The sequence below is a fragment of the Sciurus vulgaris genome (assembly GCF_902686455.1).
Source record: "Sciurus vulgaris genome assembly, chromosome: 9".
Taxonomy (NCBI): Eukaryota; Metazoa; Chordata; class Mammalia; order Rodentia; family Sciuridae; genus Sciurus; species Sciurus vulgaris.
Genome location: NC_136469.1, coordinates 143,384,545 through 143,403,110, shown reverse-complemented (window position 1 = coordinate 143,403,110; position 18,566 = coordinate 143,384,545).

Genomic DNA, 18,566 nt, shown 5'->3' with positions numbered 1-18,566 from the left:
TGTGAGGGAGGCTCCCGCTGCCCCAAGCCCCTGCTGCCCAGCTGTGGGGTTCAGTTCCTATGGTGGCTTCAGTGCATTTGCAACCTACGGTGCTTCCAGCTCATGGTGGCTATGCCGGCAACCCCACCATAAGTGGAGGTGCATCCACAGTTACCCATAGTTAATGGCCTGGGCTCTGCCGCTTTTGGCTGTGTGACCACAGTAAACAACTTGACTTCTCTGTGCCTCTTCTACACAGTGATGAGAATCATACCCACTTCATGGGTTTTTGTGAAGAGATACACCAATTTGCATAGAGTCGTAGGTACTCTTTCAACACCTAAAAGACAACCACTTAAGTCGAAGGGAGAATTTCCTTAACCGACCCTGAGATGTACCACACCTATGCAGACCGTGAGCTCGCAGGAGAGCCAGGAGCAAGGCAGGAGTGTCCGCCTCTGTCACAGTGACCGGGAGGTCCCACCAACTCAGCAAGGTGAGAAAAAGAAAGAAAAGACAGGGCGGCTGGAAGGAAGCCACGTGTCCTTGCCATGTGGAGACTCTAAAACAGCCAGAGATTAATTACTAGGATTAATAAGAGATTAGCAAGGCTTCTAAATACTACATTTATCTACTTTTAAAAATAGACCACTTTAAACCAGTCACAAAGAGAAAATCTAGGTATTACAGCAGCAGCAAAATCTATGAGCAGCTCCAGAGGCTGAGCCAGGAGGATCGTGAGTTCAAAACCAACCTCGGCAAAAGCGAGACCCTAAGCAGCTCAGTGAGACCTGTCGTTAAATGAAATACAAATAGGGCTGGGATGTGGCTCAGCAGCTGAGTGTCCCGAGTTCAATCCCTGGAACCAAAAAAAAAAAATCAACAAATATAAGACAGCTGGTGGGGGAAGCGGCCATGCCGGCAATCCACCACTGGGGAGGCTGAGACAGGAGGACCACAAGATCAAGGCCAAACTGGGCAACTTGGAAAGACCCTGCCTCAAATTAAATAACTGAAAGGGCTGGGAGTGCAGCTCAGTGTAGAACACCCCAGTTTCTAAAATAAAAATAAACAACAAACAAACGTAAGAAAGGAATCGAAAGATCTCCCAAACAAAGGGGAGTGTGCCAGGCCCCAGGAGCCTGAGCCAGCGATGTAGGGATGTCCGTCCTCCCCTGCCCACAGACTCAGCACAGCATCACCGTCGGTGTGCGTGTGTCCAAGAGCTGGGGGCCCGGCGCCCTGGGAGCAGCAGGCTCAGGCCTCCCCTGCAGGCGTCGGCACCCGGGGAGCCGCGGAGAGGGAGCCCCGCCCACACGCAGCCCGGGCCCGCAGGCCTGCGTCTGCACAAGCGCTCCGACTCGAAGGTCCACGGCACCCCCGCCAGGGACCACCGGGCGTCCAGGGGTGGACACCTGCCTGGGCCCGGGCGGGTGGTCACTGCAGAGGGACTGACGCCTGGATGACGGGTGACGGTGGAAACAGGATGTGCCAGCGAGTGAAGCCAGACTCCCAGGGCCACCGAAAGCCTGTCCCGTTCAGCGTCCAGGGCAGAGAAGTCCATGGAGACGGAGAGGCACTGAGGGCCGCAGGGGCTTTGGGCGGGAGGAAGGGCAGGGGACGGCCAGTGGCTGTGGGATTTGAATTCGTTCATTTTATTACTATGACAAAAGAGCTGGGGCCAATACTTTGGGAAGAAAAGAGGTTTACTTAGCTCACCATCCTGGAGTCCCAGGGACATGGTGCTGGCTTCGGCCTGGCTCTGATGAGGCCCCTTGGGAGCGTCACGGGTGGATGGCACCGTGGCAGAAGTGTGTGCAGGAGGAGTGCGTGGCGGGACAGGCAACCCGGGCTGGGCGCCACTTGGTCTTCAGTCACCCTCCCTGGAGAAGTAACCAGGGCCCCAGGTCCCATGAGCAGACACTGATCCCGGGCGTGGGCAGTGCCCCCAGCGACTTCTACCCTGCATCCACCTTTTCCCCCATCCCCACACCACAGCAGAGACCAGCCTCCTCCGTCCTCAGAGGACTTCTCCGGGCACTGGAAACGTTCCCAGGACAGGTGTAGAGGCGGCCGGCTGCTCCGTGGGCTCCGGACGCGTTGGGTGGCTCTGAAGGGCCGTCCGTGGTGTGTGAGTTACAGCTGCAGAACTTGAGAAAGACTTTGGTGCAGAATTCAGCAAATAGACCACAGCCTGCGCACAGGGCAGGTCCTGGGCTTGACCCGCCAGGCAGACCCAGTGTCCGCCCCGCCCAGATGCTCGGGGAGCGTGTCAGTCAGGACCGGGCAGGCCCAGCACGACTCGGCCTCCGCCCTGGCCAGCCAGCCAGGGGAATGGAGAAGCTGGGGCCGAGACCTCCTCCCTCTGTCCGCAGGCCACCTGGGCAGCCCACCCAAGGAGGGAGGCCAGGGAGGGAACTGGGGAAGCTGGGGAGGAGTGGGGAGGCTGGGTGGGGCAGGGGGTAGAGCAGGACCAGCCAGGGACAGTGCAGCCTGACCTGGGAGGTGAGCGGGAGCTGCAGCAGGTCCAGCCCCGCAGTGCCAGCAGATGGGATGAGGACCTCGCTGGGCACCTCTCCTCCAGACCAATGCAGGCGTCTTGGCGGCCACAGGAGAAACCCCGCCGCACCTCTGGGTGGGGGCTGGTACAGCCTCCCGCCCTGGCCCTTGGACTCTGTGCCTCGGTTCCCTCGTCCCAGTCTCCTAAGGACCCGCCCTGCCTGGGCCACCCGGGCCGCCTGTTGTCCAAGCATGATCAGAGGCAAGGGCTTCCATCCAGGGAGGCCTCACGGGCTCCCTGCTGGCCAGGCTCAGGTCCCAATGGGCCGATGTAGTTCAGCCTGGGCTCAGGGTGGGACTTGGGTGGATTTGAACCTGGAGCAGCCCATTCGAGGTCTGGACAACCAGCAAGGTGTGCGTGGTGCGCCTGGGCCCTGCCCCGGCCGCCAGCTGCCACTCCCCCTTCTAGGAAGGGGCTCCTCCCGGCACCAGAATCGCAGCCTCCCAGGCCCTCTGGGGCCTCTGGACAAAGCTTCACCTGCAGTCGGTTCCGACTACATGTCAGTCCAGCCAGGAGGCCTGGCACCCGCACCAACCTGTAGCCTCTGCTAGCCTGTGGGTGCCCACCACTGCTCCTCTGCCACCCACACCCTGGGCAGCCTTCTCTAGCACGGCTGTGGGCTGCTGCCCCCACCCCCCGCCAGCACGGTATACCCAAGCCTGTTGAGCTGAGGCTCACCAGTAAATCTTTCCCAAAGCCCCGTAAATTTCTCCCCATGAAGGCCGTTGCCAGAGCGGCCTGACGCAGGGAGCCTCCCCTGCAGGATGGATGACCTCGCCAACTGGTTGGTCACTTCGGCCAGGGCTCACAGCACTGTGAGCAGCAGGCACAGCCCAGAGGTGGGCGGACTCGTAAGAAGAAAGCTTTCCTAGCACGTGAACAGCAAGGAGAGGGGGCTGCAGGCTTTCAAAATCGGCCCCAGAGGCAGCCATCCATGCGGAAGTACCATCGATCCCACACAGACAGCTGAGGAAACCTGGTCAGAGGTGGTGACGGTTGGGCAGGGCTCTGAAGGATGTGTAGGAGTTCACTGGACTATGGATTTAGGAATGAGCAGAGGCAGGAAAACTCCTTTTACTAGCTCCGCATGGCTGCCGTCACAGGTGGCCAACACAGACGTGTGCTCTCACGAGTCTGAAGAGCAGATTTGAAAAGACCCACGTGAGGATGGAATCGAGGACCAGAGGAGCCAGCTCCACTGGAGGGTCCAGGGAGACTCCATTGCCTCTTCTAACTTCAGAGGCTACAGGGCTCCTTGGTTCCTGGTCACGATGCTCCGAATTCTGCTTCTGTCGCCACTTTTTCTCCTGCCTCTCTCTTCCGAGGACACTCGTGGCTCCAGCCATCCCTTGGCATCTGGAGTACAGAGGTTCCTGGGTCCCAAGGCATTCAAGTCCCAGGTGCCTGCCCTGTGTGTGACTGGTCAGTCCCTGCGACACTGCCTCACCCCAGGTGAGTGCATAGCAGTCCCACGATGGGGGGAGAGCGACCGACATCATCTATACTGCTGAGGACAGACACACCATCCCCGCCACCACCTGGGACAGGGTCAAGACCTGAGGTGATGAGCTCAGACGTCCAGCCCTGGGGACACAGCCTGGGGAGGTGGCATGGCCATGTGGCATGCCCACGTCACCTGGTGCACGTGGCGTACTGGGTCCTGTGGCCCCCCAGGACAGCCTGTCCGGCTGTTGGTGAGGCCTGAGGCCCCCTCTGCTGCCAGCACACAGGATCAGGCGAAGCTGGTGCCCCTGGGTTCCCAGCCTGGAGAGCCACCACAAAGCCCCCGGCTGTGCCCTCTGCCCCGCAGGACTCCTCGCGCTGCCTCCCTGGGAGGAGCTGGGTGCGCCCAGCCCGCACGGCTGGGAGGCCGGCTGCTCCCATCTGCCTTCCCTGCGCCGCCCTCTCCGCTCAGTCTACTGGAGAAGTCTGCTTTCTATTTTGGCAGTGGCGGAGCGGGGCCGCAGGCAGAGGGGCGTTCTGGTCAGTGGACAGGAGGTATTCGCCCACCGGCGGGCAGATGGCTTTGATGTGTCCCAAGGGCGGGAAGACGGCAGTGCGGGCGGGCCTGCAGTCAGGTCCCGGCACAGCCGTCAAGCGGACATCGGGGCAGAGTCGCCCCACCCAGCCCCCACCAGCCTCTCACCGGGCAGCACCACGTGCTGGTCCCAGAAGGACGGGGCTGGCCCTGTCCCAAGGGTCCATGTGCTTGGGTCTCAGCACGTCCTGGGGTATAGCTCCAGCTTTGAGCCCCTCCCTCCGCTCAATGCCCTGGAGAGTCAGGGAAGCAGGGACGGCCCTCACAGGGCAGGCCGGGGCGGCGGCCACCTCCCCCGCGGCAGCAGCCTCCTCCCACAGGAGGGGTGTTGGGAGACTGTCCACGTGCAGCTCGTGCCCCTGTTGCTCATGCCCCGCGAGCCCGCGAGGTGGGCTTCCCCTAGATGTCGCGCCGAGGGAAGCAAGCCCATTTCCGCCCTGCAGGACTTCCCCGGGGCTCTGACCTGTCATGTGGCCCCGGGACTCTCCGAGAGCTTCTTGCGCTCACTTAGCATTGGACCCAGTGTCACCCGGAGGGGCTCCCCTGCCTCTGCCCGTCCCCGCTGGCCTGGGGGGCAGCATGCTGACGCCCCTCGTGCTCTGTGGCTGTGCCCCCTGCAATTCCCTGGGGGTGCCTGGAAGCTCCCTGCACTGCCGCCTCTGGGAAGCCCTCCTACGGAGGGCACCTGCCCCAGCCCAAGAGGCCCTCTTTCTTCCGTCCAGTCAGTGTGTCTGAGAGCGTGCCCTCCGTCCGGCTCTGCGCCTCTCCCCCTCACCCCTCCTTCGCTGCCACCACGTGCTCTTAGTGTGGGTCCACGCACCTCCACACATACTCAGCTCAGTGACGAATGAGCTCGGAACGGGGGACAGACAGACATCTGCACAGAGGCAGAATCAGGGGTCTCAGAAGGCCCTGGAGAGGTGGCCAGTGTGACCACAGCTCAGCTGGCTCCTGCTCCGGCCTTCATCAAGCCTGAGGCCTCGCCAGCTTTGAGACTCAGGCCAGGACTCAAGCTGGGTGGCATGGCCAAGGGGACACCTGGCCCTGCTCCGTCACCACAGAGTCCCGACCCTTGGCCATGTTCAGAGAGGACTGAGAGCCAGTCAAGGCCCAGTGTGTCATGGTGGTCAGGGGTCCTCAAGGCACCTGGGAAGTGGAGAGTGCAGGGTCATGGGTGGGGCCGCCTGTCCTGGGCCACCTGTCGGGGACATGGTGCAATGGACTCCAGCTCCCTGGCCCTTCCCGCTGATGCCCCGCAGGCCCTCCCCTCCCGACGGTGGCAGGTGGGAGCACTGGAGCCAGCGGGGCCAGAGGCGGCGGCCAGTGGGTGGGCAGGGTGCTGATGCTGATGCGCTCAGGCAGCCGAGAGCAGCAGTGGCCGCTTTCTCGGCCTTTCCAAACAGAGTCCACTCTGCAGCTCCCCGCCCCCCAGACGCCGCCGGAGCCAGCCCAGCCTGGCCTGTCTGGGCTGCAGTGTCTGACCCGCCCCCCAAGCCCGTCCTCACACCTCAGGAGCAGACCTCTGACCCGGCGTGGAGAGCGTGGTGAGCGCCTCCGGGCTCTGTTTATCTTGCGTATTAATTCTGGCAGCGTGGGCTTGGCCCGGAGACCCCCGACCCTGACTCTGGGGCGATAGGAGCAGGTCTCTCTTCTGGCTCTCTGCCCTGTCTAGGGGCAGCCTCGTGGTGGTGAACAGTGGCACCAGCCTCTGCCTTCCCTGGGTACTGTGGACTTGGGCGGCTGCACTGGACTAGGCCTGGTGCCCACGCCTGGTGGTGAGCCATCTGTGCAGAGGCAGGCGGACCGCGGGCTGGGACCCTCCCTGTGCACACTGTCTCCCCAGGGTAGCCCTCCAGAGCCCACGCTCTTATCACAGGGCGGCTGATTCCCCCAGGCGACTGAGTCAGTCTCGGGCAGCAGACGCGAGTGGCCCACAGAGCCTGGCCTAGCCCCAGACCACGCCCGACCCACGCCACGGAGCCCTGGAGCAGGGCATGCGGTAGGCCCTCAACAAGACCTCCTGAAGATTTCTCTGGGCCTCAGGAAGAGGACGCCCGTCTCCCTGTGGGGGGCGTGTAGGTCCTGTGGACGCTGGGACGGGTGGGGTGACCACGCCTGTTTCTGGAGCAGGTCCACCGCCTCACGTGTGTCCAGGACGCTGGCTGCGTTTGTGGGCCACTCTGTCCTCTCACTTGCTCTTCAACTCGGGGCCCCTTCGCCCAGACCCTCGGACCAGTCACACGACACTTTGTGGATGGCCTCAGGATGTCTTGAAAGCCCGTGAACACCCTAGTGGGCGCTGAGGTGCCATGACAGACCTGGGTTAAAGGAAAGCAGTCCCGAGGAGGCCTGGAGCGTGGCTGCCGTCCCCCTTGGAGCCTTCACTGGTCCTCTCCTGCTCGGGCAGCCTGTGGTGTGGTGTGACGTCCCTTGGCCCAGCAGGCGCACAGCCAATGGCGACTGCCAGGCTCTGAGGCCAACGGGTTCCCTTCAGTAACTCATCCACTTTCCGGGCCCACTCGGTAGAGGAAGAACCTGAGGTTCAGAGAGAGCAAACTCCCTGGGCACATCCCAGAGAGCTCAGGGCCTGGGTCAGCCTGAGTCCTTCCCGGGCCCCCGGAACCAGGCCCAGGGCTCCCGCTCTGCCACGACCAGGCTCTGCCCCATTGCTGCCTTGCCGAGACGGTCAGGGCTGCAGGCATCGCCCGAGGGCCTCCCGAGCCAGCAGACGGGAGGAGGCAGTCCCTCGGGCGCTGCCAGCGGGCCCAGCTAACCAGCCCATCATCTTCCTGGTTAGAGCTGCGGCCCACGTTCCTCTTAGAAAGCCAGAAACGCTCTGCATACTTCGAGGAGTGTGTGGCCATGGGCAGAGGCCACGCTGGCCTGCCCCGGGCAGTGTGCCCCGACTCCTCTCTGTCTGTCTGGCCTGGGGCCCTGTTGCTGCAGCCCCAGGGAGAGGCCTTTCCTGCTGAGCCCTGCGGTCTCCTGGGTGTGCCCCTCCGGCCGCCCTTCTTACTCGCTGGGGACTCCTCGTACAGGGAGGCCGCTCAGGCCAGGTGCCCGGCCTCAGGGGAGAGGCAGTCACAGACGGCTGCCATCTCCATTACCGTGGGCACCGTGGGCCCTCCTGTGGGACACTGGGTGCTGGCCTGAGTCACGCTTGCTGCGTGCTAAGCGTGCTCCTTGCAGGATGGCGGCTGTCCTGCCCCTGCCTCTCGAGGTCCCCGATGCCTCTGCTCAGGAGGCCCAACCAGGTGGGCACATCTTCTGCCCCACGGCTTGTCGCTCAAGGACCTGGCACTCGTGGGGCACAGGTGCCAGGCAGCGCCAGCTGGGCACAGCCAGGGAGTAGCCGGCTGGCACGGGGCTGCCACCACCAGCCCCACAGGGATGGCCCTTGGCCGCAGCAGACCTTGTCCTCTGACCAGCCAGCAGCCGCCCAGCAACAGCCCGTTTCCACGGATAAATCAATTTGTCTCCGCTGAGGGGAGAGAATTGCAAAACAAACAGATTATGCCGCCCCATCGAGCCCGGCCCGGCGCGCTCAGGGCTGCGGAAGGGATTTCTTCTCTCATTAAATGACCCCCCGGGGGAGCAGGAAGTGCTCCACTCCCAGGAGAACCTCCAAATTCGCCTCCCCCACAGGCCCTCCAGGCCCCTCGGCAGAAGCCACGCAGGGGACCGCGTCACATGGCAGGCCCTGCGGTGGCCTCCGGGGCTGCCGCAGCCACGTCCCCCAGGCTGAGCGGGGCTGTGACATGACGCAAGTCCACTCCCGCTGCTGGGGGCCGGCATGGGACCGAGGCATCCGCGGCCCGCGCCCTCCGAGTCCTCTGGCCCTTGCAGGCCTCTCCCAGCCTTGGCGGCTGCTGTCTTCCTTGCTCTTCCTGGGCCTGTGGTCCCACCCGTGCCACCTCCTCTGTCCACACACTCTGTGTCCCTGTCCCTCTTCTTCTCATGAGCACCCCCAGTCATCCTGGATCCAGCCGACCTCACCTTAATGACATCTGCAAAGACCCTATTTCCAAATAGGGTCACGTTCACAAGCACCTGTGGCCAGGGCTCTGGCCGATGTGTTCAGGGACACAATGGCACCCACACAGTCCAACCACGCGCCCCTTCTGGGAGGCTCAGCGGGCCTGGTACATTTCCAGGACTAAAAACGCCTTCTCCTTTAGTCTCCCCAGAAGTGGGCGAGATGGCACCTCATCTCCTGCAGACCAGGTGACATGGCGTGCAGGGACACAGGACACCCAACCCAGCCAGGCGCGAGACCTGCTCCATGACACTCAGCCTGACACCTGCGCCCTCAGTCGCCTCTTTCCCACCAGGGCGGGTCCCTGCCCTGCTCAGGTGTCCCAGCCCGCCACGGGGACCTGAGGCCCAGCAGCTGCATGTGGCAGGCAGTTAGGGTGGCCAGGCTGCACTGCAGCCCTGCCCTGCCCTGCCAAGCCCTTCTCTCCTGTAGGGCAGACTGTCCTGCAGAGGAGCCCAGCCTGCGGGCCTGTGCACAGCACACAGCTGACCTGGAAGATGCGCTGGGCAGAGACCCCTACTGGCCACAACAGGCCGTGCAGCTGTGGCAAGTCTCCCAGCCGTGACATGAGGGGTGGGAGAGGCCAGGGTCTCCCAGGCCTCCTGCCAGCTCCACCTCAGGGGCCTCCAATTCCAGAGCCTGCAAGGAACTCCAGAATCAGGACACAGGCCTCCTGGGGATGGAGGTTAAGGGGAGCAGTGGCCAGTGAGGAGTTCCAGAAAGGCTGTGACCCACACCTGAGCTGCCCCTGGGCTGCTGGAGACAGAGGGAGGCTGGCCCTCATTCGGCCCACACATCACCCGTGAGGATGGTTTCCCATCGTCCCACTTCCCGGGTGAGCGAGCGGCAGCACCTGAGCTGACACTCGGAAACATCGCCTGGGGCCTCTCCACCAGCTCCCGCGCTGTTCCAGGAGCGCCCAGGAGTCGGGTGTGGGTGCAGGACCAGGACCCTCCCCGGGGGTGCGTCAGGAGGCCACGCCTGCTCCTGTTAAGTCACTGCCGGGCCGACGAAGCCACTGCTCGTGCAGAAGGACCCCCAGAGTGAGGACAGGAGCGTGGAGTGGCCCCGGCCCTGCAGGCGATCTGCCCACAGCCTGGTCCTCAGGAGGACCAGGGGACCCCAGGAGCACCACTGAGGCCGGTCGAGAGCGAGAAGATCTGTGGGCGGCCTCAGGGCCCAAGCAGCACCCAGGGCGGGTTTTCTGTACAGGGTGTCCCGTCTTGGCTGGGTCCAGCCTTTGTACAGGGCGTGGCTGTCCCTGCACTGGGACCTTGTCCTGCGAGTTCTAATCCCACTGCTTCCTGCAGCAGGTCTCAGCAGCACCTCTGATCCCTGGCCAGGGGTGCCATTCTCTGTCACTCGAGGCCAGAGTCCCTCCCTGACAGAGCGGTTCCTCCAGCGCCTGCAGGTATGTCTCTGTCTCAAGCTGTGGAGAGGCCGCGGGCCACGTGCTCTCTGGTGGTTCGCTCTGTGTCCAACCTCCGGTTCACGGGCACGTCTCTCTTGAGACGGAGCTAACGCCCTCCCTCCTGACGGCTCGAGAGCTGATGCCATCACTCAAGAATGCCAGATGGACTCAGAAGTGCCTTCCAAGGACCGAGGGTACCATCGAGCAGGCTTTCCTCAGGGGACATGGGGTCGGGGGAGCATGTGCATGTGCTACACGTGGGGGACTGGTGGGCGGGTGCACAGGCGTGCGACATTTCAGCAAAGGGTCTCAGATGGCCCCTGGTCTTGTGGACTAACATGGAGACACACGCCTGCAGTCAGGTGAGACCAGTCCATGAGAAGGCCACCCCACAGCGACAGGCCTTGGCTGTCAGGACAGGAGCTTGGTGATGGCTGGGTCCTCGGGTCACGCTGCAGCTGTGGAGACGGGGGAATTGGCCAGGAGGTTCCCTGAGTCCCCAGCACATAAGGCCGGATGGGGAAAGAGCAGGCCACAGGGAGAGAAGAGCAGCAGAAGGCCAGGTGGCCTCAGAGCAGCCGGGAGGCCGCCGCTCAAGGAGGGGAGAGAGGTCAACACGAGTGCCTCAGGGAGGGACTAGCCGCTGCCCCTCGGCTGGCAGCGAGGGGCTCCTGGGTGGGGCCAAGCCATGACAGGCAGGAGGCCGAGTGGGGCTGGGGAGGTGACCTGCAGAGCCGAGCCCCCTGCAAGCTCTTGCTTGCTGGACTGGGCAGGTAAGATCCTGAGCATCCAGTGCCCAGGCCATGCCCTGGGTCAGGCTTGCCCCAAACAGACTGGAGGGATGAGCCAGTAGCTCCCTGGGGCAGAAAGCAGCCTGTTCGGAGGAGCAGGTTCCCCTCGGGTTCCCAGGCATGGGGACCTCCATGCACGGGGTGGGCCTGGGGCAAGGGAGTGGATGCCAACAAGAACCCCGTTGGCAGTGTTCTGCGGCTCCCCAGGAAACCTGTCTTCTGCCAGCATCTGCGGAGCAGTGGCAGGTGAACGTGGCTGGTAATGGACAGGGCACCAGTGAGGCCAGGTGAGAAGGCAGAGCTGCCAGCAAGGGCTACTCTCTCGAAGGCCCTCATGGAGCCCTGATGCTCTGGCTCTGGGCCGGGACGGAACAGAGAAGCTGTGACAGGGAGCGCCACCACCTCGGGCACTCCAGGAAGACGTGACCCTGCGGGCTGGGAGGTGACGCTGCTGGTCCACCTCTGCCTGCTGCTTCTCCTCTTCTGTCTCGTGGAATTCACAAAGAGGTGCCAGCCGCACCCGTGGAATTAGTTCTAGCGAGGTTGGTGATGTCTGCACGGAGCACTAGACTCTGCCCTGGGTCCTGAGGACGGCCAAGGGTTCAGAGGACCCAGACTTCCAGCCCGTTTTCACAGGAAAGCAAACCTGGCTGCTGGCAGATGCCTCCTGAGCTCCCAGCACTTGGGGCGGGCCATCTGCCAGCTCCAGGAGCAGAGTGGTGGTCAGTGCTGGCCTGGCAGCCCATCCGTGACCCCACAACTCTGCTGACCGTGAGCCCACCATGTTGCCCAGCAGGACCATGGTGTGTGGCGAACACTCTGGACAGCACAGAGGGCAGCTGTGGAGGGGCCCAGCCCAGGAGCTGGGAGCCCGCTCTCCCTGGGCGCGGCCACGGCCTGGGCCAGGGCCCACGGTTCCCAGCCTGGCCATCGCTGCCATGTTGGCAAGATGTCATGGTTCTGTTGAGCTGAGGGACATGCGGACCAGCCAGAACAGGCGCTGCTTCTCTTTATTGAATTCAGTGATATTGGATTCATGGAACTCAAATTTCTGATGACAAAAAATTATCTGTGGGGCCAAATAAAGACGGACGAAGCTCCGAGCCAACTCAGGAGGCAATTTCGGCCACTAATCCCCCTTGCAGGCGGCTTATCGCGTCCTGGGGTGGTGTCATCCGTAGGGCTGGGGTATAAAGTGCCCTTTTGGATTTTTCTTAAGCTAACATTAGTAAATTGTGTACAAATCTAATCTCAGCTAAAAGGTAAAGATAGTCCACAGCCAAAGGGCAAGGCCACCTCACACGGCCTCTGCCGCGCTCACGTCCAATCAGACACAAGCTGAGAGGAGAAAATGCGGCTCTCCCCACTAATCAATTACATTTGGGTAATTGATCGTATATCAGTATTGATGAAAGCCCGTAATATGTGAGTTACAAGGGAGTGGGTTCTCGGAGATTAGATTGTCTACGAAAATGGAAGGGAAAAATGAGTCTCATAAAGTCGTCTGAGAGTGGTTTATGGTTTAATGCCTGGGCGGCCATGAGGCTGGCCCCTGGCTTCTCTCCTCTCCCTGCCTACTGTCTGCCTAGGGTGGGGACCAGGACCACTGGCAGAGAGGACAGTGGCAAGGCACAGCCGCCTGAGGCTGGAGGAAGAATTCAGAGGGAAGGAGGGTTTGGCCAGGTCGCCTGGCTGGCAGGGGACAGTTTTAAGAAGACAGGGACCCAGGGAAGGGCCCACTCCTCCACAGTGAGACTCGCCCCCCAGCAATGGCTTCCCCGCAAGGGCTATCGCCCCTCCCTGAAGGCCATGCAGATAGGGAGCCCCCGCCAGGGTGGGGGCCCAGTCTCTGGGTGACCTCTGAGGTCGTGCCTGTCACGAGTCCAGGGTTCTGGAGAGCCCAAGCCAGCACCAAGGGTGGGGGCCGGGAGGGCTCCAGCACAGGACCAAGCACGTGACCAGGGCCTGTGGTCGCCTGCTCATGCTGGCTTGCTCAGTTCCCCCATTTCCAGGGCCACCCCCTCACCCTCTCCTTCCCTCCCTCTCAGAAAGCCGCTCTCCCCACTTCACAAGGGAACAGACGCAACAAGCAGCCACCCCATCTCACCAGCTCCCGCGGCCTTCCCTCCCCCAACCTCTGCAGGGCCAGAGCCGACCTCCACTCCTCCCAGGCAGCGAGCTCTTGGCAGCCACCTAGGGAGGCAGGAATGAAGAACCAGGCCAGCGGCACCTCCCACCCTCAGCCACCCTCACCCCAGTTCCTCCCACTGTCCCGACAGGTTTCTGTGGTGACCACAAAACATCAAGGCCTTCTCATTCATTCCTTCACTGCCCAACGAAGCCTGGCCAGGCTTCCTGGGAGGACCCAGGTGCAGAGCGACCAGGACACCAGCCCCCCCAGGGGGCTCACAGGTCACCCAGGACACACAGGGCGGAGCCTACTCGGCCAGGGGAGGCCCAGGACCGCCCCGCAAGGCCCTCTGCCACACCCTGCCAGCACGGCCCTGGCCTCACCGTTCACCCCACCTCCCTGGCCTCCTCTGAGGCACTCTGAATCCTCTCCCCCGCTGAGACCCATCAGAACAAAGAGTCACCCTTGAGCCATCTTTAAAGTGACAGTGGTGCAGCCTCTCACGGCTCCCACCGCCCGCAGCCCCCGACCCTCTCTGGACCACCACCGTCCACAGCACTGGCCGGGTCACCTACCTCCTCCTGGGGTCGCTTTTCCCATCTGTATTTCACTGTGATGCACTTAACCCGTGGGATTTACACGTTCCTAAGAGGCCCTGTCTGATGCTCTAGGTCTTCAACTTTACGTAGTTATATAAAGTGAAATAGTTAAACGACATTTTCCTTAGAAAATAGTTTAATTCTCTTCTAATTTTCTAGTTGCATCACTTTTTTTTATTCTTCACTGGGTCTTGTTTGCTCTTTATTTCTTAATCAAATTTATGAGAGACGTGTCCATCTGGTGAGACTTTTTAAAGAAGCAGCTCTGGGTTTATTATACCTTCTACAGTTTCAGTGGCTTTACTTTCTCTTTAACTCATCTTATATGTCTGTCATTTTCATCTGTTAGTCAGTTCTCCATCTCTGTGACAAAATACCTGAGAAAAGCAACTTGAAAGGAAGAGGGTTAATTGGGTTCACAGTTTCAGACACGTCAGTCCTTGGCTGTTTGGTCCCAGTAGGATGGGCCTGTGGAGAAGCAGAGCATCATGGTGGAAGGTGCGTGGCAGAACCGGGTTGCTGGAGCAGCAGAGGGAGAGGGAGGACATAGTCCCTAAGGGCATGTCCCCAAGGACACACTCCCTTCAGTCCCGCCACCCCCCAATGGTTCGTTCAGCTACAAATCCACCAAATGGCTTAATCCATTGATATGAGGTCATATCCACTCACTTTCCATAAGCCCCACTGCTGGACACTGGGGACAAAGTTCTGGATGCAGGAAATTTTGGGGGACATTCCAATACCATAACTGTCTCTTTCAAAACTCCTTTCTTAGGGTGACTGTTTAACTGCCTGTCTTTGGACTTCCTTTATATTTCTTTCGATCTGGCGAGTGTATTTGAGGTTTCCTGTGGTGCCCCGTGAGGAGTTCCCTTCCCATGCTCTCAGATCAGTCTGCAATTTCAGTGTCCATTTCTCCAAACCCCGGGGACGTCCAAGAATCTGTCTTCCCAAGTCCACTGCCTTCTCCACAGTAAGAGAGCCCTGGGTTTCTCTGGGTGTTCTCGCCCCCGACAGGCCTCCAACCACAGGGCCATGTGACCCTTCTGACCAATGGGAAGCGAGCAGCCGTGCCGGGAGGAGCCTGTTGGATCCAGGTGTGGGGAGCCTGGAGGGAGGGCTCACTCAGGATCACTGGGCAGGACCAAGACCTGGGCCCTCGCAGGCCTCCCGCTGCTGACCACACAGTCCAGACGTCCATGTTGGGAATGAGCCTCAGCGTGCGCGGCTGGGCTGGCCTCTTCTCCGAGATCGTTCATGACTGCCTCTTACTTTCCAAGAGGAAAGGGGCTTGAGGAGGGGAAGGGAGAGTTATGATCTCCGACTTTGCTGGACTATGATGGGTAAAAGCCTCTACCTTTTACATTTTTCTGAAGGTTTTCTTTGTAACCAAGTACATCACCCATATTTCATACTGCTAAATGGGTCTTTGAAAAAGTCTGCAATCTACTTCAAGTGTGAGGTGTTTTATGAAGGTACTGAATTGAATCTGCAGACGCGGGGCTCGGGCTCTCTAACCTGACTGATTTTTTGACATCTACCGATTGGTCCGGTTCTGAGGACAGGCCTTGCCGTCCCTCTGGGCCTGCCTTCCTGATTCTCCCGCTCCGACCTTGGCTGCACAGCTGACCAGCACGTGGCACAGACCTACCGCGTCTCCTGACTCGCGCTGTTCTTGCCATTGCTCTCCATTTCTTGCCCATTTAGCACTGGCCCCATCCCCGCCTCCTGTGCTGACCACGCACGCGACCCCTGCTGCATGCCCTGAGTGGCGTCCCTCGTCTGCAGCACCTTCTCTGAAGCTGGGTGTGGGGGCGCCAGGCAGAGCCCCTTCCTCTGAGCGCTTTGTGGCCCCAGCCCTTCACCTCTGAGCTTCAATGACAGATGGCACGCCACAGCCGCACAAGCTCCCAGAGTCTGACGAGTGGCCCCAGAGGCCTGTGCGTGGTGGATGTGGCCTGGGAGGTCTGTTGGGAGTAGGGTCTGGTGGGAGGTGCTTGGGCACTGGGGTGCGCCCTCCAGAGAGATGGTGGGACACTGCTATGCTCCTCTCTCTCTGCTTCCTGGCACGAGATGTGACACCACTGTGTTCTTGCCACTGCCACTCGCCCACACCAGAGGCCAAACCAGTGCCCCCGCCTGGTCTTCAACCTCTGCAACAGTGGACTCCATAAACCTCTTGTCTTCACAAAGCCGCTGCCTTTGCCCTTGTGCTGCAGTAACGTCATGCTGCCCAGCACAGGCACTGAGAAGAGTTTCTCCTCCAAGTTTGGAGATTCCGTCAGCTCCCTGCACAGGCCTGGTCTGGAGCTGCGGTCCCTCCCAACCCCAGGCCTGGTCTTGCTCTTACTCTCTCTTCCCCTGTCATTTCCACCTGGGGCTCCCTCATGGCTCCTCTGGACAGAGGTGGGCTCTGCATTTCGAGCTGTTCTCCCCACACGAATTCAGAACCAGGGACACGAATCTCTCCTGTGGTTCAGCAAAGGCACACGGTCCACAGGTGAGGGTTTTCAGCTCCGGAACTTTTCCTGCGCTACTGGATGTTGGCGTCTGTGTTCCAGTTCCTGTCTCCTGGGGCGCCTGCTCTGTGGTGCCTTCTGCCTGCACCTCCCCCCGTGCTGGGGCTGCTATGGAGGGGCTGGGGGTCTTTGCTGCCTTTGCAGCATGGTCTCCCCGCCAGGATGGGGAGCAGCTCGTTCTGAGCCTGTGTCCCCAGCGGGCCTCCTTCCAGAGCAAAAGCAGCTCCAAAGCCACAGCAGCCGAACACTGGAGCTGCGCTCAGGGCCGGGGGTGCTCCCGTTGGTGTTGCTCTGCGGCTGCTCCGTGTGCGGCGCCCCAATCCTACTGCTCCTGCCTGCATGGGAAACTAGGGCTCTTGGGGCAGGAGAAAGGCAGAACTAGAATCAGAAGTATTCGTACCTGTATTTTCCCTTAAAAAAATATGTTATTTTCAGGTGGGGCACTGTGACATCGGCCAGTAATCCCAGCAGCTTGAGAGGCTGGGTGGGGCAGGAGAATCAAAGTTCGAGGCCAGCCTCAGCAACTTAGGGAGGCCCTAAGCAACTCAGCGAGGCCCTGTCTCTAAATAAAAAATGAGAGGAGCTGGGGAAGCAGCTCAGGCATTAGGCACCTGGGGTCAGTCCCCAATGCCAGAAGCGAAACAAAAACCAAGCAGTGTTATTCGCAGGTCGCGTCCAGCACAGGCCTGGAGCCCAGTGCACAGGCTGTCTTCAGACACGGGTCCCCACACAGGGGGCTGGAGACAATAGAGCAGAGGGACCGGGACGCAGTGCCCTGTGGGTGGCAAGGACTTCAGCAAGGACAGCTGAGACTCTACCAAAAGGACACAGGAGCCACCAGGGCCTCCTGCCGGCCACCTATGGGCTGCGTGAGCATCAGTGAGGGATACTGCCCAGAGCATGGCACGACTTGTCATCCCCACCCGTACCCAACTCTCACCACGGCCCCGGGCACAGCCCTGCCCCCAGCTCTCTGACCAGCTCCTCATCCTGTCTCCTCCCAGGGCCAGCCCTCCATCCCTGACTTGAACTTGGGACTCTGCTGACCCTCCAGCCTGGTCTGACAGGCTCTTCTCTAGATAGCATGAGCGGGCAGGGCGGGCTGCAGGGACTGGGCTGCTGCCACAGGCTCCCAGGTCCAGGCAGCCGGGCCGGCCTCTCTGTTGCAGCCGTGTCTGTAAGGCTGGAACCCGGCCGCAGCTCCGTGGGCTGGAGACCTTGGCACAGTGCCCATATGCAGTAGGGCCAAATAAACACTCACCTAGGCGACAGCAGACACCTGCGTAAACCGGCAGAGGGCCCTGGGAGTTGAAGACCTTCACTGAACACCCAGGGCACTCTTAGCTGGGAGCTGCTGTCCAGTGTGACACACAGGGATTCATGACCACAGGTCGCCACCCCGGTGCCAGAGTGTGCCTGCTCCCCTGGGCCTGGGCCGTGCACCCTGAAGCCCTCTGCATAGTGCACAGGCTGCCAGGAGGCCATGGGGCAATGCCAGCTGGTGCTGATGGGGATCGTGTTGGTCACTGCTCCCTGTGGGGTGACCTCGCCCAGGCCTGGGACTGCAAATCTAGGGTTCAGTGGCATGGCCAGGAGCAGGCAAGGGGCCCACAGCAAGGCAGATGACCTCTGTTACGGGCCAAACTGTGTCCCTCAAAGTTATGTGAAGTCCAAACCCCCGACCTCACAGTGTCCTGAAGTGGGATAATCAAATTACAATGAGGTGATCAGGAGGGCTAAGAAGAGATTAGGACCCAGAGACCCAAACAGTGGACACAGTGAGAAGGTGACCATCCCCAAGCCCAGGAGGGGTCTCAGAAGGAGCCAGCCCTGCCCACAACTAGATTTTATGGTTTCAGCCCCCAGAGCCACGAGACAACTAATCTCTGTTATTTAAGGCCCAGATCTGGACTTTGTGACACAGTCCCAGCTGACTGATATGCTTTCTTTGCCAGCATTGTCTGATGAAGTCACATAACTCCTGCCTGGTAGACTCAAGGACTGACAGATCCCCTGATGGGGACCGGGAGGAGGCACCTGTGGGGAACATGGAACCAAGGAGGGTCCCTGGACCCATGCCGGTGGCTAACGAGGGCGAGGTGGAGGAAGCCCATCCTGCTGCAGTCAGGGCCCACAGCAGCCTGTGAGCCTTCCCACGTGACCCTCTTGGACAGTGCTGCATCCCCACAGCTCTGGCCAGCCCTCCTGCCCTCAGGCCACCCCTGTACTCCCAGGCTACTGTCCAGACCCCACCTTCCTGCTTTGTACTCCAAGACACTGAACCTGCAGAGGCAGGATCCAGTGATCTGCTCCTGCATGGCCAGGCACCACCTCTGTCCCCACCCCTGCCCTGCTCGGTTTCCCCTGTGAAGCCAGTTCCAGTCTTCATGGTCTGGGAAGGGCCAGCACCCAGTGGCCCAGCAAAGTGGCCTCAGTCCCAGCCCTGCTGCCAGGCACTCAGGGGGCAGAAGGGGCATGCCAGACCCTCACCAGGTCCAGGCT